The sequence below is a fragment of the Mustela nivalis genome (genome assembly GCF_964662115.1).
Source record: "Mustela nivalis genome assembly, chromosome: 7".
In the NCBI taxonomy this organism is placed as follows: domain Eukaryota; kingdom Metazoa; phylum Chordata; class Mammalia; order Carnivora; family Mustelidae; genus Mustela; species Mustela nivalis.
Window position 1 is genome coordinate 45,565,164 of NC_139026.1, and position 21,833 is coordinate 45,586,996.

General features: G+C 40.7%; 1 long non-coding RNA gene across 1 annotated transcript; it reads right to left on the reverse strand.

Moving 5' to 3' along the window:
• Positions 1 to 84: 84 nt before the first annotated feature.
• On the reverse strand, positions 85 to 21,426 carry LOC309870525. The gene is made up of 3 exons (XR_014314644.1): positions 21,182 to 21,426; positions 2,434 to 2,576; positions 85 to 1,139 (listed from the first exon to the last, which is right to left on the reverse strand). It is a non-coding gene; the product is annotated as an uncharacterized lncRNA (long non-coding RNA).
• Positions 21,427 to 21,833: the final 407 nt, after the last annotated feature.

Sequence of the window (21,833 nt, forward strand, 5' to 3'; positions counted from 1 at the left end):
GATAGGCACAAACACTTACTCGGTTGAGCACTAGGGAGAAGAAGAGATAGTCATTGGAACTCACATATGCATGAACAGTATCTGTTGTGTGAAGAGAACCAAAAGGATTTATTTTAGATGTGAGAGCATATTTTAATTCTAATACAAAATTTTAAAAATCGTGCTTTCTATAAAATTTCTCACGTTTCAGAGTGCGTGAACCAGGGTGCAAAACCAGTGATGTTTATCCTGACATTTTTTTTTTGAAACACTTTTTAAAAAATCAAATTGTGCAAATTCTCCATTCTGGCAATAGGAACATAAAATGACAAGGAAACAATTTTAAATTCTCTAAAGAAGAAATGAAGAAAAAATTATTCTAAAAATGTTCTAGTTTCAAAATGTATCTCTATTTGGATGGTGATGATATATCCAGGGATATATAGCAGATGTGCTGGCTTGGGTCCAAGCCCTGCTTGGAGGTTTGGAATCTAGGAAGACTGTTACATTATGTGTGAAATGCCACTTCAGTTCAGAGTCGGCTAGTAAATGGGTAACACCAACTTCATGGTCTTTTCTGGCTGATTAGCTGGAAAAGCATTCCCAGGTGCAAATATCCCCACACTTAAATCATTTTTAAGAAAAAAGAAGGCATCATATGGTCTCTTCTAGACACCGTAGGCTGAATGATTTTCTATTTTTAAAATTAGGTGAGTTTCAAGGGTCATAATATTCCCCTTTCTTGAAGAAGTTAATAAATAATTCTATGCCATTTTTGCTGACACTACTTTAAATTCTGTGGATAAAAAAAAAAAGTTGAAGTTGAGAGTTAAGTGGAGTGAAATCTCCCTAGTCCACTTGGGCATCCTTCCAAAAATCTTTACAAATTGTACAACTTTCATCAATTTGGGACTGAACAACCTACTATTGAAGGTTCCGTCCATTACTTTCTTAGCCACGAAGGAACATCATCCTGAAATATTGAGCACAACTTATGTGTGAGATGGTAAGACTCTGTGTCTCGGAGACATTTAGAAAAGTCTGTTCTGTGGAGAAAAGGCCAAAGAGAGCTTCATGAGTATGTGTTCAGTCTTTGTGCATCTGGCTTTACTCTCCATCCCCTTTTCTTTCTTGTACAGCAGAGAAGTTTTTACTGGTTTCTAGAAAGGTAAAAAAAATAAAATAAAATAAAAATAAAAAAGAAAGAAAGAAATCTTACTTTGATAATAAAGGGCAAATAAGAGCACAATGTAAACAAGCAATGAAGGAACAAAGGTTTTCCTCTCCATCAAGAATTTCCTGAAGAAATCACAGATTCCACCCAGGTAATCAATACCTTATTAAGTTCATTTCTCTGAAATCTTGCCTAACTTCACACAGGAAACTTCTTAGACATACACCAAAGCACAAAACTTGGGCCACTATCCATCCTATAGGATAAAAAATTGGGGGCAACTCTCAAAGAAATGTTGGTGAACTTGAATAGAACAGCTGCTCTTTATGGATTATATCAGCCCATGTGATTTCATCAGCAAACGTTGCCTTCTTTCTTCTGTGGACTTTTGACCTATGATGTTCATCAATTTAAGATCAAGGCTCATGACCCAGCATCACTGTTCTGGGACTTATTATAGAAAGCAAATAAATCAAGAAATGAGGAGTGAGGTCCAAATTAACAAACAGTATCATATAGAAGAGATCAGTGGGGCTTTTATGTGATTCAACTAGGACTAAGATGACTTCTAAGTGATACGAGTAAATCAGATGTCCTTTATTTTAGGCTCTGTGTCAGAACTGAAGTACCATCATCTTTAAGTTCTATAAACAACGAAGTGAAATATTACAGTATTACATCTTCTTTTTTTGTGAGTGCCAGTAAACATATTTTCCAGATATATTTTTTCATTACACTTTATAAGACAATACTTTAAGTCACGAGACTGGTGTTCCTAAGTGGCTTATGGAAACAATATCATGACTTCTCATCATGCCTCATGTTTTTCTTGGGCATGAATTTCAATGTCTGTACATAACAGCTATATGAACAAGAAGGATCAAAAGACCATTATTGACTCTACTTGAAAAAGAACTCTTCAAAACTCTTCCAAAGAAAATAAAAGTTAAAAAAAAAAAAAAAGCAAAATAATGAGGGAATAGTTTACTTGGAACTTACTGTTTTAATCATGTCTCCTGTCTGCTGTGCTCACAGCATGGGATCTATTCAATTTTTAATCAGGTTTTAGCACTTTATATATGTAAGCTTTAAGGTAACCACGGAATTAGAGAAGCTAGATTTGACCATAAATGGGGGAAAATAATAACTTCAGATCTTCTCTTTGTGCTCAGAAGGCTTTTGGCAGTATTATCTCTGAAGCAGAGCGGTGCCACACTAGAGTCATCCCGTGTGAAAATGAATGCCTGGTTCATATCATTCTCCTACCCAAAAATACTTACTTGATTTCTCTTTCTCTTCACAATTAAGCCCAAACTCCTTAGCCTGACTGACATTTAAGAGCCTCCGTAATCTGTGCCTCCATTCTTATTTCCCATTATTACTTTTTGTTGTTGTTCTTCGTAAAGTATGGTCCTTGGATCATCTATACCAAAATAAAACCAAATGTTTATTAAAATTAAAACTCAAGCCCTTTGTTAACGCATATACACATTAGATGCTGAGATCCCATATTCGACATGAGCTCTCTGCACCAACAAACACGATTTGATGTCTCCAACATGCTTTTTTGGATTTTCTATTTGGGTGGTGGCTCATAACAACACTCTTGGCATGTTTTTTCTGTTTTTCATCAGTCAAGACTAAACTCTGTTCTAACCTCCTCCATGAAACCATCCCTGGTGGTTTCTTTTGAGCCCTTTTTCTTCTCATTCATAAAAGTAAATAATCATAAAAGAAAACTAAAGGGATTATTGTGAGATAATGCTATTACTACAGCTAAAACCCAAGTCCTATGGAAGTTGGAGATGGTACTACCCATGCGATAGGAGGTCAGGGTCTAGTTGGGTGGTTTTGAAGAAATCTGTGCTTTTGCATGCTGTCCCTCCCGGAAACACAAATGTGTTGAATGATTGAAATCGTGAATGATACCCTTCCCATCCATTTAACTCCAGCCAGAGAAGCTCCAGACATTTGGACTTGAAGACAATAAGCGAATGCCTTATTTTTTGCCAGATACAACAAATGGGGACTTAAAAAAAAAATTTATTTGACAGAGGAGAGAGCGAGAGAGCACAAGCAGGGTGGAGAGGCAGAGGGAGAGGTAGAAGCAGACTCTCTGCTCAGGAGAAACCTGGGTTCATGACTTAAGTGGAAGGCAGACACTTAACCAACTGAGTCACCCAGGTGTCCCCAAATGAGGACTTTTTAAATAAAATTTTCGCAGAAGGTTAGTATATTAATAAATACTATAGAAAACATTGGTCTTCCAGATTTTCGAGGGCACATCTCCCTTTTGCATTTTTACCTCTGGACCTATTTCTCCTACCTCTCCACCTGAGTATATTTCATTGTTCGTGCGTTTGTATAGATTTACAGATTTGGGCAAGTATCTGGTCTAGGGGAGAGATAGGTAGAATTCAGACTCTCCTCAAATGCTTCCAGATTTGCCTAGACTACTGAAAGTACAAGAGAGGAGGGGGAAGTATTGTAGACCCTCTCAAGAGGTCCAATACCAGCAAGCAACGACTAACAATTAACAAGAACATATGTATCTGTTCAGGAAGGGGTGCGGGCACTGAGACTTAGTCAGCAATGGGTTTAGGCTGTGGGAAACTCCTTTGTCCCAAGTTTCTAACTCATTGTATTTACTCCCACAACAGCTTTTTGTTAATGAATGTACGGTTCTGCGCTGTTATCTGTATCATCTGCTGGCTTACTCCCCATCTCAGAGGAGAAGACCTTTCCCAAAGTCTTTTTAAATTTCTTTCAACTGGTTCTTTTCAGTGTGCTTCCTTAATAGCTTTACTTTACTGGTGCTTCATTGTGAAAATGCAAATACAAAACCGCTGGGATGAGGAAATTTACAAGTAAAATCCCTGGAGTGAGACCTTTCATTCATGGGGTATAAGAAAGACAGGACTCAAGAGCTTAGCAGCAAATACAGCTTCAAAAATGGGGAAAGGGAACTGAAAGGAGCCACAAACAGAAAGCACCTGAGCTCAACTCCTTGGAGTCTGACACCAGTTATCCTGGATGGTAAATGAATGTTGGAAAATATTCTCACCAGGGAAAGCTTTGCACTCTCTCTTGCAGGGGGGAACAGAGCTTTTCTGGAAAAGGACCACTGCACACACAGAGACATGATCAGTTTTCAAATTCTAAGGGTTTGCCTGAAGAGAGAAAGGAGCTAGTCAAGAGAATGAGACAAGATTGAATTAAATGTGGGTGGGACGTCATGTCAACTAACAGTCATATTACGCAAGATCAGTTCATTTGACACAAACACCTTGGGCTCCTAGAACAAGGAAATGTGTGAATTCACCTAGTGAGACATAGTGGACATTGGATTTCCTTATTATAAAACAGAACCTTCAAGCTGATCAGACCCATTCCACTTCTCTTTCTTTTCCCACCTTAAAATTCTCATCCAGTGTGTTTTGTTTTTTTTCAATTTCTAGAATTCCTACTGAGCTTTTTCCTCAAATCATCTCCTCTCCTTCAGTTTCAGAATCTGATAGATTGATCTTTATGGATTGAATGCTGTGTCGCCCCTGCTCCAAATTCATATGTTAAAGTTCTAATCCAATCCCCAGTGTGGCTATATTTGGAGATGAGAACTTTCAAGGAAGAAATTAAGGTTAAACTAGGTCCTAAGAATGGGGCCTGATTCAATAGGATTCATGTCCGTATAAGAGGAGATACCCAAAATCCTGTGTGAGAAAAGGCCATGTGAGGGCACAGCAAGAAGGCAGCCATCTGAAGCCAGGAAGAGAGCTCTCACCAGAAAGCCTATTGGCTAGAACCTTCATCTTGGACTTCTAGTCTCCACACTGTAAGAAAATAAATTCCCATTATTTAAGCCACTCAGTCTTTGGTGATTTTGTTATGACAACCCAAGCTAACTAGTACAATCTTGGTTTCTTTCACCATTGTGAGGTCCAAAGACTCAAGGTCTTTGAGCCACAGTTTTGTCAACTGTGAAAATAGTTTAATGACTTTCAATTCCAAGGGAAGCTTAAGGATTAAATGGAAAAAAAAAATTCATATAAAAGTTGTTTATATATAACATCAGCGTAACAAATGCTATCTCATCCTTCCCTTCCCTATGGTTGGACGTCTCCAGAAATGAGGACCCACTACACTCTGAGGTACTGGTTGGAACACCTCTGAGTTTTTTCTAATCCCTTCTCCTGATTATATCATTTGCATTCTAAATATCTCCTGGGAAGGAGTATTTGGTGATAAAAAACAAACAAACAAACAAACGAAAAACAAAAAAACCCTCTCTTATCCATGCTACTTCTCACCCAGTTGAAAAATGAAGTACACGTATTACATAGGCATCAAAACATCAGCTACACTGGTGAAGCTGGATTGGCAAAAATGACTTGAGAGAGCACCGACGTGGCTAGCACCCGTGTTCCTTTGGGCCTACCTACCTGGGTCATGTGTGTAGCAGGAACCCTTTCCCCACACAGGTTGGGGAGGGCAGAGGCTGCCCAAGAAACAGACCAGCGGTAGCCCCTCTGCAGAGAGATCCAGAGAGAAGACATGAGGGCAGAGCTGAGATGCTCAGTTCTCTGTCCTAGACTCGTCTGTGGAATAAATCATTTCTTCTCTCTTGGTAAGAAGGGAGGGGGCGAGGAGACGGGAGGACCGCCGACCCAGTACTTCCCCATTCACGCCTGGGAGGAGAACTCTCCACATGGACACATCAGGAGAGAGCAAAAAGATTTTCCCTCATCGTAACTTCAGCTGCCAAAAATAAAATGTGACTGAAACATTGAGGGGCGGTGGGAAGGCCCGGCATGTGCTGACACGTCTTACCATAAGGCATCAAGAGAAACCTGACGCTGTCAGGGAGTACACAGAGGCCCTCCGCGGTGCCCGGTCGGTGTCAGGCCTCCGAGCACACAGGTAGCAGGGAGGGAGAGCAGAGAGCGGGGAAGAATTAAATGCAGACTGAGAAGACAGACAGGGGAGATCTGTACACAAGCCAGGGACTCAGGAAAGTTTAGACAGAACGACCACCACCCCCAGAAGTGAGGGAAAAGAGGATAGTGGGGCAGAGATTAGGTTTAAAAAAGCAAACCAGAAGATGAAAGGGGAACCCTTTAAGGATGAAAAGCAGCAACTTAAGGAGAGACAATCTTCTGGCTGGAGCAGCTGTTTTGACATATGTGGAAGAGATAAATGTAGACATTTCAAGGAAAAATTAAATTAAGGGAAATTTAGCACAGGCTAGAAAGAAGCACATCAGCAGCTGAAAGAAGTTAGGCAAAAAAGAGGTGAAAATTTCTGTAAAAATTTGAAATGTTTCCCTTTTATTCTACTCATTCGATGCTTCTTCACTGTCAAGGTCATTTGAAACACCTTAGCTGTTTAGTGTTGGAAACAGTCAAGCTATGGATTGTGCAAAGGTGTTCATGGCTGCCGTGGTTCCTGTCATTTGCAGTGACTCTTAAATTGTCGTTAGTTGTAGGACACGTCATTATTCCATGTACCACAGAGAGAGAAAAGAGAAATGCTGCCAATTTAAAGTCTGACATAGTAGCGGATTGAACGGTGTTTCAAGATCTTAGAAATGGTGAAATACAAAGAAAGAAAGAAAGAAAGAGAGAGAAAGAGAGGGAGGGAGGAAGAAACTGCATTTCAAAATTTGTAGAATACAGTATTTTATTTTGATCTTATTTACTTCTTGCATCTCATTTCTGTCTCTTTCCTATAGAATTTTTTTAAAATTAATTAATTTATTTATTTGACAGAGAGTGACACTGTGAGAGAGGGAACACAAGCAGGGAAAGTGGAAAAGGGAGAAACAGACTTCCCGCTGAGCAGGGAGCCTGATGCCAGGCTCGATCCCAGGACCCTGGGATCATGACCTGAGCTGAAGGCAGACACTTAATGACTGAGCCACGCAGGGGCCCCTCCTGTGGAATTTAACTCCTCAAATGAAGGTAGGCGCCTTGTCTGCCATGTTAACTACTGTTCTTACTTGGGACAGTGCATGCACACAACAGGGAATGCTGTTTGATGCCTGGCAATGTGATCATTGGGCATAACCCGAATGCCCTGACAATTCCCTAGGCAGGTGCCACATTGCAGAGTAACAACATCCCTCAGGAATTTAAGCAATTACCAACGTCCGTTAGAGTAGGAGCAGGTCATGGTTTCTTTTGATGGGTACCAGATAAAAGAATTGGCATATATTTAAGGGCCATGCATATGAAAATGATGAATCTCGGGGTGCCTGGATGGCTCAGTCAGTTAAACGTCTGCCTTCACTCAGGTCATGATCTCCAGGTCTTGAGATCGAGCCCCACATCAGGATCCCTGTTCAGCAGGGAATCTGCTTCTGTCTTTCTCTCTCTCTCCCCCCACTTCGGCCCCTCCTCCCTGCTCGGTCTCTCTCTCTTTCTCATAAATAATAAAACCTTTAAAATAAAGGAAAATAATAAATCTCTAAATCTTGATCTCACACAGCGTGGTGAGATGCTCTCATCAGGAGTGGGTAGAAGGCAGGCATGGAGGCCGATGGAGAAGCCATGGATCCCAGTGTCCCATTACAAGGGTGTGTGCTCTATGAATGCAAGGATGTTTTTTCCTTTTCCTTGTCCTTCTCTTGCAGGTGGTGAAAGTAGAGAATGTCCTAAGGGCACGGTGGCAGATCATGGCTCACCTTACTTTGGATACATCCTGGTAGGAGGTTCTTTTACAAGATGAAGAAAGAATTGATTCTTATTTCTGCTATTATTAATTCTTTATCTTTATAATACCACCCATTATTTCTAATAATAATCCTTCATATTTCCCAGCTCCTTAAAAATTATGCTTATATCGCTCTATTGCTTTCCTGTCCCATGTTCTTAGATTAGGTAATATGTCTTGAATCTGGAAGCCATTCAAGACACCCAACCTCGGTAACCAGTCTACCATCTCCCGGCTGTGAAACACTGGAAACATTGTCTTTTCTGTGCTTCAGGTTTTGTGTTTTTTTAAAATCATCTCTCAAGTGGGAATAAAACACTAATGTCTCTCTCAGGTTGTTATAAAGCTTAAGTTAGGGGCACCTGGGTGGCTCAGTGGGTTAAGCGTCTGCCTTCAGCTCAGGTCATGATCCCAGAGTTCTGGGATTAAGGCTCACATGGGGCTCCCTGCTCAGCGGGGAGTCTGCCTCTCCTTCTCCCTCTGCAGCTCCCCTACTTGTGCTCTCTCACCCTCACTCTTTCTCAATGAGATAAATAAATAAGCCTTTTTTTAAAAAGTCTTAAAAAAAAAAAAAGAAGATTCAGTTAGATAGTTCATAAGCCTTTCACCAAGAACACATGGCCCATGTGGGCTCTGCAATGAACTGGGATTATCCAGCCTCCGTTGAGGCTTTTCCGTGTCTGTGATCTTACTTGATTCTCACCCAACCCTCTACACAAGGAAGAACAGGTTATTCACATTTCACAGGAATAAAACAGGTTTTAAAGAGTCAACAGCACTCCCCAAGTCCACTGGTCCTGCCTGGCGAACGTCAGAACCAGGACTGAAACCCATATATTGGGGTAGAGCGTCCATGGGACCTTCTGGCATTTAAGAGCAACACAGCCTCTTTGGATCTCCCTGTCCTCACCAGGAAAGTCATATCTCTAAGGTTCCTTGCAGCTGTTTGGTACTGTATTCACCTGTGAGTTCCTGGGATCCCAAAGACCCAAGTGCTACTTTTGACAACTGGGAAGCCACAGTGGGGCAGGCTGAGAGGTGCTGTCAGACCTCAGCCCGGGGGGGACCCGGTGAGTTCAGTCCCAGGACCGAAGGCTGGGTCCGCCAGTCATTCGTTCTTTGCGAATTACTTCTGAAGTGTATGCTCATGGTATTGTTATCATCACAATATATTATTTATTGAGTGCCATCCCTTGATGCGGGGCTGTGTGGAACACACACCAGACAGGGCCTTCCCCCGAGGAAATGGAAATGGAATTCAGATGGTCATGATTGATGAGATAACAATACAGCTACTCAGGGTGTGCAAACACGGTTTGCAATGAGATCAGCCTTGGAAGGCGCAGCTCAAGGAAGTGTTTGATAGGAGAGGAAGGGGGAAAAGTTGCTTGGCACTAAAGCAGCAAGACCTATTTCCAGGTATAAAAGCATCATGAAGGTCAGCAGCGAAAGGAATAAAAAGGTGGGAAGTAGAGAGAAAACCAGGATCACATCAGTGATCAGTCCTCAGAAAGGGATAGAGTGCAGAGGAGCAGAGCAAGAGCAATAACGTGGTCGGAGTTGGGTATTTGTGGCTGTTTCCTGGTGCCATGGGCTGTTTGTCCCGGGTCAGGCTGAAAGGACATGTCTGCCTTATTAAGGGAAGCGGCTCCATTCGGCTGCCTAGACCAGGCAAGACTGGAAAGCTATATGACATCTGTACTGGTTTTTAATCTCTGTTTGGTTTTGTTTGTTCAAGTTAATGAAAATGATGTGCTATCGTTACATGGTGATGCCAGAAAAAGTTTCACCAGAGACTTCAAAAATGTGTTTGGTACCGTGCCCATTTCATGTGGTTTCACTTTCCCCTGTCTTCTCTCCTCCCTCCCCTCTCCCCTCCCTTCCCCTGAAGCCCTTCTCTGATACTGACAGATTAATATCAGGTGACTGGAAGGATACTTGGAGAGAATTCAGCTAGGCTGGCAAGCCAGCCCCTAAAAGATAAAGTGATGGAAAACTCTAAAGGCGAATGGAGTTAGTATCATGTATAGAAGAAACATCCAATAGAAACACATAATTAATAGCTTCTCAAATTCATAGCTGGAGCTGATGAATTAGGATGAACACACCTCCATCTGGGAATAATTAGTAGTAATTTATAAACTCCTTAAGGAAAGGAACTATGTCTTCACCTTCCTCAGCCTGTCCTCTGGGTGCCATAGAATCTGTTTTGTCCATCCAGTCTTTCAAAATTTATTAAGTACTAAGTATTGTGCAAAGGCATTGGGAGATACCAAAGAAAAATCAGGCTTCCTTGCCCTAATGAAGGCTAAAATTTTGGGGAAGAGGGTAAAACAAGATAGAATGTGATATCTGACTTCAATAAGCTAAAATTAAAGAGACATGGGGCTGATTGGTAGGGGGAATATATATATGATTCAGGGTTCCCAGTACCAAGTGAGAGACGTCCCACTCAAACTGGCCTAAAACACAAGCAGGAATTTATTGGCTCCATCAATTGCAAAGTAAAAGATATTACTAGATCTAGGCTGAGAAAATACTCAAATGACCTACCAAGAGTCTATCTTTCTCCTATGTTTGACACTATCATATGTGAGTTGGGATAATCATAAGAGGCTCTCTCCATGTTGTAGCAAAGACAACTGTTGGTAGCTCCATTTTTAGGCTAAGCCACCTGAATAACAGTAGCAGCAAAAGAATACATCTCCCCAGAAATTCCAGCAAAACTCCTGGGGCTTCAACTTATTTGAGGATCATTGGTAAATTGCCTATCCATGTTCATGGTATCCATGGTATTGTTGCCAGACAGATGGAATAGATGTATTGGTGAGGTTTATGTCATGTACTGCTTTCTTGGAGCCCAAAAGGAGGATTCAGGTCCTTCCAAATTCCAGAACTCTCGGTTAGAGAGCGACATTTTTCCAGATGAATACCATGGTTATCAGAAGAAGACAGAAGGAATGCTGGGTACATAAAAGCAATGGTGCTCTAAAGTGTTGGTGGCAATCTATGAAGGAACAATTGTGACCCCCAAAGCTGGGTAGGTATGAAGGGTGGAGATGAAGACTGGAGGTGGAGTGAACATCTTCTCAACAATACTTCCATTTGTATATGAAAAGGTTGAGTCACATGGGCATGACTGAGCAGGCCTTTTCCTAGCTATGCCATTGTAATACCACCCTAGGAGGAAGGAATAGATTTTACAACAGCTGTCAGCTCCCTGTACAAGGAGAAATTTAGTTACATAAGTTTCAAAGGGATGCACAGGGGAGGTGATGATTCAGGGATATCTGGAGGAAGAGTAGGAATTAAACCAGGAGATGGGTGGTAAGTTGTCTTGTGTTTCAGCTTTGGGCTGGTGAGGCAGTGATTCAGAGATATTTCTGTATGTAAATACAGGCAGTTGTGGAAAGATTTACACCCATGAGTTAACACTGTCACATCAAAGGTTAGGACAGGTGCTCGCTTCGGCAGCACATATACTAAAAAAGGTTAGGACAGGAAGGAGAAAAGAGAAAGATGGTCAATTTTTTCTCTATGCAACAATATCCTTTAACTTGATGCAATCAACTTGCATTATCTTTGTAGTAGTTTAGCCCCATACAATAAAGATATTTGCATTAAGTAGCATCTAATAGTATTTTAGATCCATAAGAGAACTTGGTCATTTGTAGGAACTGAGAGAAGGAAAGCAACTTTCTTAAATTTTATTCAAAACAAACAAATACTGGGGTCAGAATCCAAGTTACTTGGTTAAAAAGAATGTATGAGGTTTTATAATCGCCCCAACCATTGCTCATATTTTCTCCAGCTTTTCTTTGTGTGAAAAATTGCTATTTACTGAGCTCATACTGAATACCTGGCACTGTACTAGGCCTCAAATTACATAGCAATAAGCATGGCATTTGTGGGATCCTGGTTTCAGCCTAGGTCTAAGTCATTCAAAAGTGTATGTCAACTATTGAAGGCAATGTAAACAGTACGTGTACTATCTGTGTTTTCAGGTTCATGATTGTGAGAAGTTCAATCTTAAGCCATACAATTCTAGTTTCCTGGGTAAACTAGACTTGCTGCTGTTGTTTCAATCTTTCTGAAGCAATGGGATATGTAAAGCTATTTCTACTTGAGATGGTTGCAAGATCCCATATAGCAACAATTACCTTCCCTTCAATTACTCTCCTTTCAGTCATGTTGGGTGACTAATCCCGTTCTGACCCTATATTAGAAAAAGGGAAACAAGAGGCTTGGGATTTCCAAGTTTAAGTCCTTATGGAGATGTTCTCCTCAAGAGACAAATGTCTTCTGTCATCCCCCTTTGGGGTGTTTCAACTATTTATTATAATGAAACAAACACTGTGGGAGAGATATCAACTTAAACTTTTTCATGGTCCGTGACTTTGTGAGATACAAATTTCCCCAGAGTTTTATTTGAAATTTCAAGAAAATAAAAGGCTTATTCAGGGAAAGGATGGAGAAAGTGAAGTGGAATGACAGGGGAATTTACTCAAACACTCTCACCCGAAATAGGCTTATATTTGAGTTGGGTGGAAAAGGTTAGTTTTTTCTGGATCCATTCCTAATTTGATGCTAGGAAAAGGTAGATTTTTAAAGCAGATTTTAAAGAGCCAATTTGACTTCAAAATGCTTTAATTTTCCAGTTGAATATTTCTCCTCCAACATGAGCTAAGGCAAGGTAGTAAATTATACATTACTTGATAGGTCTTTGAACTTTCTAGCTGTAATTTACTGTGATGAAGCAGAAAAGTACAAATCTGTACTTCATTGGTCAGAAAGCTTTTGTAGGTTATTGGTCCAATTTCATAATTTACTTTTATGGTACAAAAGACACACCATGATAATCTGTCTCCCTGATTATTTCTTGGCATCAGCAGAGACTTTTGTTTTCTCAAAAACAATCCTATCAGTCATTTAAAAAAATTTGGCCCTAAATCCAGTTCTGGACCTAAACGCAGTTCTGCACATCTGGCTTCCCTTCTCCCAATGAGTTACATCTTCCTAAGAGTTTATTTTATTATTATTTTTTAATATTTGAGGGTAATCTTCATGTGTGGTTGGCAGTCGGCACGTATGTCTTCCTATGTTGGAGAACCAAGAGAAGGTAGAGGGACAATTAAATAGTAATGAGATTAAGTGTATCTGGAATCAATCAATCAATTCCACAAACATTTGTTGGTGCTTGCTCATAACAAACACTTCCCTAGGTGCTGGCATTTTTAAACGGAGTAAGATAGATCTCTCCACTGAACTGAACTGAGACTCGAGCAAAACCATTATTAATCTCACAAATACTGATTTGGCAATAATTGCGATCCACAATATGATGAGAATTCTCAACATGGTAGATCACCTAACAGAGGAGCCTAATCTTTCTGAGCAGATAACTCTCAGATCTAGGATTCTAGATTTAAGATTTCCCATGACATCTATTCTCCCCTCCTCTAGTCGATTTCTGGTCTTCGTGTAGGTATCTGACTCACCTCACCCAACTCAACATCACCCAGGAGAAACAGAGCTCTCTACTTTTCTCCTAAATCCTGCTCTTCCCCCAGTTTGGCCATGTTAGCATTGCCATTTTCTTTTCTTTTTAAAGATTTATTTATTTTATTGAGAGAGGTAGGGGAAGTGGTGAAGGGGGAGAGAGAGAGCCTAAAGCAGACGCCCTATGGAGTCAGGAGCCCCAGGTGGGGCTTGATCTTGGGACCCTGAGACCACAACCTGAGCCCACAAGAGTCCCACGTTTAACGGACTGAGCCATGCAGGCATCCCAGCATTGCCATTTTCTTGCTTGCACAGACCCCAAGACCCTGGGTGATTGGCTCTTCTATCGTTCTTCAATCCACATTCATTCCTGAATAGCCCTGAATGGTGCTGATCCTCCATAGGTCTTTCATGGCTGCCGCAGTCTGAGTTACCCCCGTCTCTCACTCGGGTGATGGCACCTACATTACAACTTCTCTCTCAGCCTCCACCCTGCACTGCTTCCATCGCCTCTGCTAGCAGGCGCCCAAGGGTAGCTTCCCAGACTCTGTCCGATCCCGGGACTCCCCTGTTCAGAACCCGACAGGGGCTTCCTATGACGTTTGAATTCCAGCCGCCTCACACCGTCCTCCATTATCTGGCCCCTGCCACCCTCCCCTTTCCTCACCTGGCCCCAGCTGCCATCTTGTTCCTCTCAAGGTGTAGTGCACACGGCAAGCTCTTCTCTGCAGGCTGTTCCCTGGGTCCATGCACAGCTTGCTTTTCTCCTCTTCACTTAGGTATTTGTTCTAAAGCGTCCTTCTCTCAGAGGCCAGGCTTGAGCACTGCAACTAAAACTGTCCCTCTGCCGCTCTCACCCTTTGCCTGTGCTACTTGTCTTTGTAGCGCTTACTTGTACTTGACCTGGTATCCTAGATCCATATTCCTTTGTTTTATTGAGAGGATGGTCCTGCTCTCTTTCACTTATTTTTCTACCTGTAGGAAGGATCAATGAGAATAAGCATGGCTGGTACACACGTAAGTGAAGAGAGCACTGGTACAAAATGACATGGGGAAAGAGGGGTTTTTTAAATATGTAGGGACTTGGATTCACATTGATAGCATCCTTCAATGCATCAGCAGCAGAGGCCGAAGCTCCCAGAGCCTCGTAGGCTGTCTTAGGAAGTTTGGACTTTTTCCTAGAAGAACTAAGAAGCCATTGAAGATTTTAAGTAGACGGTGATACTAGCTGACCTACATTTTAAAAGTTTCCTAATGAAACTGTGAGCTTGAATGTTTTCTTGACCTCGGGAATAGGTTCAATGGACCTGCTACATGTGAATGCCTTTTTAGTTGTTTTGTAAAGTGTGTTTATCAAACATACTTTATTTATTTATTTTATTTATATTTATTTTCTAAAATAAATTATTTTATTTATTTACTTATTTATTATATTTATTTTCTAAAAGGCTCTATGCCTTTTAGAATAAAACATTACCTAAAAATAATTAAAATTTCATTATTACCAAAGAAATTATATTTTTTATTCTTGAATATGTTATGTTAAGCCTCGATAGACTGAGTTTCCTTTTGCCCTTATAACAGCTGGTAACTGAAGTAGAATGCCTATTCTGAGTTAGAGCTTAAACACAAAGCTATTAGGGGTTTTTGAATGGAGTCTGGATTGCAGCCTCACATAGCATTTTAAAATTTTCTTCTATGGACTACTAGTGTTTCCTAAAACATTCAAAGGTGTTTTATGTAAATGGAATTCAGGTGCCTGTTAAGTTTCAGAAAGGATGGACTAAATGATATCATGTGTCCTTTTTTGTTTTTTAAAAATTTTATTTATTTATTTGACAGAGAGAGAAAGAGCACACAAGCAGGGGGATCATCAGTGAGAGAGGGAGTAGCAGGCTTCTGGCTGAGCAGGGAGCCCTATGCAGCTCAGTTCCAGGACCCTAGGATCATGACCTGAGGTGAAGGCAGAGACTTAACCAATGGAGCCACCCAGGCGCCCCTGAAATTATGTGTCTTTAATTCAAGATTTCCAGAGCCTGTATCTGCTAATGTGCACTGAATCCCCTGGGCCAGGACACAGAATACAGCATTTCCCATTCCCCCTTTCCACGGAACACCTTTCCCATTCCCCTCTTTCCTGCTGAACGTGGTTTGGGAATCGCGGATGGACTGAGGCATGAGAGATGTTGGTATAACTTATAGAGCAGGGCCAGCTTCATGGGTATGCGACCTGTGCGTCTTTGCAGGGCTCAGCTCTCAAACGGAGCCTTGAGGCTGGTTAAATGCTCTGCTGGTACCGTCTTGAAATTTTATATAAGTGCTTTCTGTCTTCAGACTTGGATTTTGTAGGTGAGAGCCAGAGACATTGGAGAGTGTGCGACACGCGCCCAGCGTTGGTACACTGAGCAGCAGTTTGCGCACTGACCACTAGATGGCGCTCCCTGGCGGCCACGCTCACCGGGGTCGTCCCGGGCAGCGAGGGTTCCACAGGGAAATCGAGGGCTGGGACTTGGGTTCACATTGATAGCTTCCTTCAATGCATTAGCAGCAGTGGCCACAGCTCCCAGGAGAGAGCAGGGCTGTGCCTGGGAACAGACCCAGGTGGAAAGCTGGCGTGCCTGTCATTCTCTTGACCAGTGTCCTTCCTGGGGTGTGTGGATAGATACTAATTTGCAGCCCTGAAGGCTGAGATAGGCCTTGCTGATGCTCATAGAAATGAACTCTTCCCTAATACCCCAGAAATCATTCACACGAGTTGACCAACAGAGGGTCAGATTTTAGATTCTCTGGTTTTGAAAATTTCTGCAGTGTTGCAAAGCAAATAACGTGGCCACAGACTTAGAAGTAGAAATTAAAGATTATCATAGTTGTTGGGAAACAACACTTCTCAGGTAAAACTTCAGAGGAACCAGTTATTAAGAGGAAGACATAAAAAAGAATCTTCGTAATTGAACATGCGTTGATAGAACACATAAAGAGGCATTTTGAACTATGTAAAAGTCATGATGCCACTTTTGGTTTCTTATACAACCCCTCCCTCCAGTTATGAGAAACGTCACATGAACCATTAACATGCCATTGTATAAATTTACATCTACAGTTAAATTCAGACTTAAACGAAACTGATTTGTGAGACAAATTCTATCTTTTTGGAAAAGCACTCCACCAGAATCATTAGCTCTAGATGTAATAAAATTCAGTTTGGAATAATGTCTTCGAAATGCATCCCCAAGTTGTCATAGTGAATGAATTATTCTTTTTTTTTTTTTTAATTTTTTATTTTTTATAAACATATATTTTTATCCCCAGGGGTACAGGTCTGTGAATCACCAGGTTTACACACTTCACAGCACTCACCAAAGCACATACCCTCCCCAATGTCCATAATCCCACCCCCTTCTCCCAAACCCCCTCCCCCCAGCAACCCTCAGTTTGTTTTGTGAGATTAAGAGTCACTTATGGTTTGTCTCCCTCCCAATCCCATCTTGTTTCATTTATTCTTCTCCTACCCACTTAAGCCTCCATGTTGCATCACCACTTCCTCATATCAGGGAGATCATATGATAGTTGTCTTTTTCTGCTTGACTTATTTCGCTAAGTATGATATGCTCCAGTTCCATCCATGTTGTCGCAAATGGCAAGATTTCATTTCTTTTGATGGCTGCATAGTATTCCATTGTGTATATATACCACATCTTCTTGATCCATTCATCTGTTGATGGACATCTAGGTTCTTTCCATAGTTTGGCTATTGTGGACATTGCTGCTATAAACATTCGGGTGCATGTGCCCCTTTGGATCACTACATTTGTATCTTTAGGGTAAATACCCAATAGTGCAATTGCTGGGTCATAGGGCAGTTCTATTTTCAACATTTTGAGGAACCTCCATGCTGTTTTCCAGAGTGGCTGCACCAGCTTGCATTCCCACCAACAGTGTAGGAGGGCTCCCCTTTCTCCGCATCCTCGCCAGCATCTGTCATTTCCTGACTTGTTGATTTTAGCCATTCTGACTGGTGTGAGGTGATATCTCATTGTGGTTTTGATTTGTATTTCCCTGATGCTGAGTGATATGGAGCACTTTTTCATGTGTCTATTGGCCATCTGGATGTCTTCTTTGCAGAAATGTCTGTTCATGTTCTGCCCATTTCTTGATTGGAATATGTGTTCTTTGGGTGTTGAGTTTGCTAAGTTCTTTATAGATTCTGGACACTAGTCCTTTATCTGATATGTTGTTTGCAAATATCTTCTCCCATTCTGTCAGTTGTCTTTTGATTTTGTTAACTGTTTCCTTTCACGTCAGGGATGTCCATTATCACCACTGCTATTCAACATAGTACTAGAGGTCCTAGCCTCAGCAATCAGACAACAAAAGGAAATTAAAGGCATCCAAATCGGCAAAGAAGAAGTCAAATGATCACTCTTCACAGATGATATGATACTATATGTGGAAAACCCAAAAGACTCCACTCCAAAACTGCTAGAACTTATACAGGAATTCAGTAAAGTGTCAGGATATAAAATCAATGCACAGAAATCAGTTGCATTTCTCTACACCAACAGCAAGACAGAAGAAAGAGATATTAAGGAGTCCATCTCATTTACAATTGCATCCAAAACCATAAGATACCTAGGAATAAACCTAACCAAAGAGACACAGAATCTATACTCAGAAAACTATAAAGTACTCATGAAAGAAATTGAGGAAGACACAAAGAAATGGAAAAATGTTCCATGCTCCTGGATTGGAAGAATAAATATTGTGAAAATGTCTATGCTACCTAAAGCAATCTACACATTTAATGCAATTCCTATCAAAGTACCATCCATCTTTTTCAAAGAAATGGAACAAATAATGCTAAAATTTATATGGAACCAGAAAAGACCTCGAATAGCCAAAGGAATATTGAAAAAGAAAGCCAACGTTGGTGGCATCACAATTCCGGACTTCAAGCTCTATTACAAAGCTGTCATCATCAAGACAGCATGGTACTGGCACAAAAACAGACACATAGATCAATGGAACAGAATAGAGAGCCCAGAAATAGACCCTCAAATCTATGGTCAACTAATCTTCGACAAAGCAGGAAAGAATGTCCAATGGAAAAAAGACAGCCTCTTCAATAAATGGTGCTGGGAAAATTGGACAGCCACATGCAGAAAAATGAAATTGGACCATTTCCTTACACCACACACAAAAATAGACTCAAAATGGATGAAGGACCTCAATGTGCGAAAGGAATCCATCAAAATCCTTGAGGAGAACACGGGCAGCAACCTCTTCGACCTCTGCCGCAGCAACATCTTCCTAGGAACAACGCAAAAGGCAAGGGAAGCAAGGGCAAAAATGAACTATTGGGATTCCATCAAGATCAAAAGCTTTTGCACAGTGAATGAATTATTCTTAACAGCTCTAGTAGCCATGGCATCAGCCGAAAGACCTTTCTCAAAATTAAAAATTACCTAATTATTTGTGATATTCCATTTGCCAAGAATAATGGACATCATTTTTAATTGTATGAATGAAAATAAAATTATTAAAATGAAGTTTTAATGACCTAATGAATTTTCAGCTGCATCTAAGCCAGAAAACTTCTAAGATTGATCAGGATGTAAAAATAATATTTTTTATTTTATTATATAAAATTATGATACCAAAATGATTTTTTTGCAATTTTTAAGTTCATGCTGGGACTCATATATCACTATTATCCTTACTAGGTTTCTAAGGATTAAGATTTTTTTTGAGGAAGAACTTTATATTTTTATTCTTTTAATTGTACTTTGATCCTGCCTTTTTTTTAAATAAAGATTTTTATTTATTTATTTGACAGAGAGAGATCACAAGTAGGCAGAGAGGCAGGCAGAGAGAGAGAGAGAGGAGGAAGCAGACTCCCCGCTGAGCAGAGAGCCCGATGCGGGACTCGATCCCAGGACCCTGAGATCATGACCTGAGCCGAAGGCAGCGGCTTAACCCACTGAGTCACCCAGGCGCCCTGATCCTGCTTTTTTAACAACGGGTCTCTCATTTTTCTTTTGCACTAGGCCCAGCGAATTATGTAACCAGGCCTGGATACAGGCATGAAATGACGAAACAGAGTTGTCCAAGCTTCCCCAGAGGTGCTCAGGATGTTTCCCAGGAAAGAGTGGTGGACAAACACATGATTTCTTTTATGCATGGATTCTGTAGTGAAAAATACACCTTCTACCAAACAAACCTTAAAATCTTTTCCCTTCTTCCACCTCCTCCTCGTCCTCCTCCTTCTTCTCTCTCTTCTCCTTTTTTTTTTTTCCCTTCTTCTAGCTTTAAAATCCCTCTTACTCTCATTGTGGGCTAAGAACATATCAATATAGGCTGCAAGTGAACATAGAAGATACAGAGAGAAGTTTACACATGCAACGTTGTCAAGAGTGTTGTCAGCAACTGATTTCCTTTAGGAATTAGAAAAGTCAAAGTCAGTTCCTGACAGTGGAGGGGCTTCGATCCTTCAAAAGAAGTTCCCATTTAGGCAAGAGGGGTTACTAACAAAATGTTAAAAAGATTGCTTTAACCTAAAGCCTGAGAACAGGTCAAGGGGGAGTTTTTGGTGTGTTTTGGTGAAAGAGGTGTGTGTGTGTGTGTGTGTGTGTGTGAGTGTGTGTGAGAGAGTGAGTGTGTGTGTGTGTGTGTGCTGTCCTTTCTTTGGCCTTTCTCTGGTGGTGCCAGTGGGGATGGTGGTGGCCATGAGGGAACAGCGTAGTTAGAAGCCATGACTTGCCTGGGAAGGTAAGAGGACACGATAGCATGAAGAAACTGATAGACTGTATCAAGAAAATTGGGCTTTATTCAAAGGAATTGAATAGTCCTGTAATTCTGGGAGCTTAATGTACTGCTTTTTCTCAATAATCTTTCTGCTGATAAAGTGATATGGAATAAATAGTTTCCCACAGCATATTTCAACAAGAGTTTACTAGGGAGAACTGTTGATTGATGATGTCCTTTTCGTGAATTGGGAGGTGTGATGAAAATTACAGCTTCCTTACTTTGTGAAGAATTTCCACAGGTCATTTCCCGTAGGAAAAATTCACCGTGTTTTTGTTCTAAGAAAACTCCAAGGCTGCAGGGTATGCTCTATGCCTCATTTCACTCCCTTTGATGAATTGATCAAGTGCTTTAATCAGGCAAGCAGAACAAGAGCACAGTGGGACAATGAGCTTGGGGAGATAAGAGGAAAAACTTTAATGTTACGATTTTATATTGATGAATGCTTTCCCAGACACAGTATAATTTGACAGGTCATACAACCCCAGTGACTACTGATAAACTTTGTTTTGAATGTGACCAAACACTGAACTTAAACATCCAGGTATAAGGAAAGCGAAAAGGATTTAGGCAAATTTAGGGACATGTTCTCAGAACTTAAAAACATTCAAATTTGCAAAAATTACTAGATTCCTTCATTTTTCAGATATGCAATAAAGTATAATTGCAAACTATAATGTGATCTCTTCAGAACTTAATTAAACAATTCCATTCTAAACTTCTATATAATTTTTGGCAAGGAATCATTCACCTTTTTTTTTTTTAAACCAGCTCTAGCAGTTTGCTTTCTTTTCAAGACCCCCTTCCACCGAGAAACAAACCATTACTTCTCAAGAAAGGCTAACTAAATCATAACTAGTAGTACAGGAGAGACAGATTTAAATGCTTGTAAAACCCAGGTAGTTGACATAAATGAAAAAGAAAAAGAGAAACGTTTTAAAAAACCTTGTGGATTCAGATGACTATTCTTGTATGATAAGAAACATAATGATTCAAGTGTGATCAGAAAAGTCACCTTACCTTGGTCTCACCTGGGAAATAATATTGAGTGCTAAGGAGTCCTGTGAATGGAAGACTGTATGTCCGGCTAATTCTTGCCCCACAGGCATTTTTAGAAGAGGAATTATAAATAATTTTTTCTTTTACTTTCTTTTTAAAAAATACATAACTTCTCTCAGTTTTTAATCCTTGGCTAGATTTTTAAATGCCGTGTAGACCAAACAAAATATGTCAGCAGGCTGATTAACTCCAGAAGCTGCCAATTTGTAAACTCCTGAGTACAGCATAATCAAGCCCTATTGAAGGCTATGCTAGGCAGTTTTCTTGACCAGTGTTCTCCAAAGAGGGAGAGAGAAGGAGGAATGGGGAGAGAGAGAGAGACAGGACAGAGCAAGCTCAAAACGTTCTATTAATAGGTGCGAGCAATCATAGAAGTTTCAAGAACTTGGCTGTGTCAGACTCCCCAGTTACAGCACACAGTCTTACAACTCATGGGATTCATGTTAGTCTCTCAGCAAAATTAAAAAATCACGGCAGGTCTTCAGGTTAACCTAAGACCAGCTGAAACTGCATTTCTAAAATGCCATGTATCTATTTTATTTTTATTCCATTACTGGTCAATTATATTACAGAAAGCAAGGACAAAATTGAACGTTGTTTCTTAGTTTAAAGG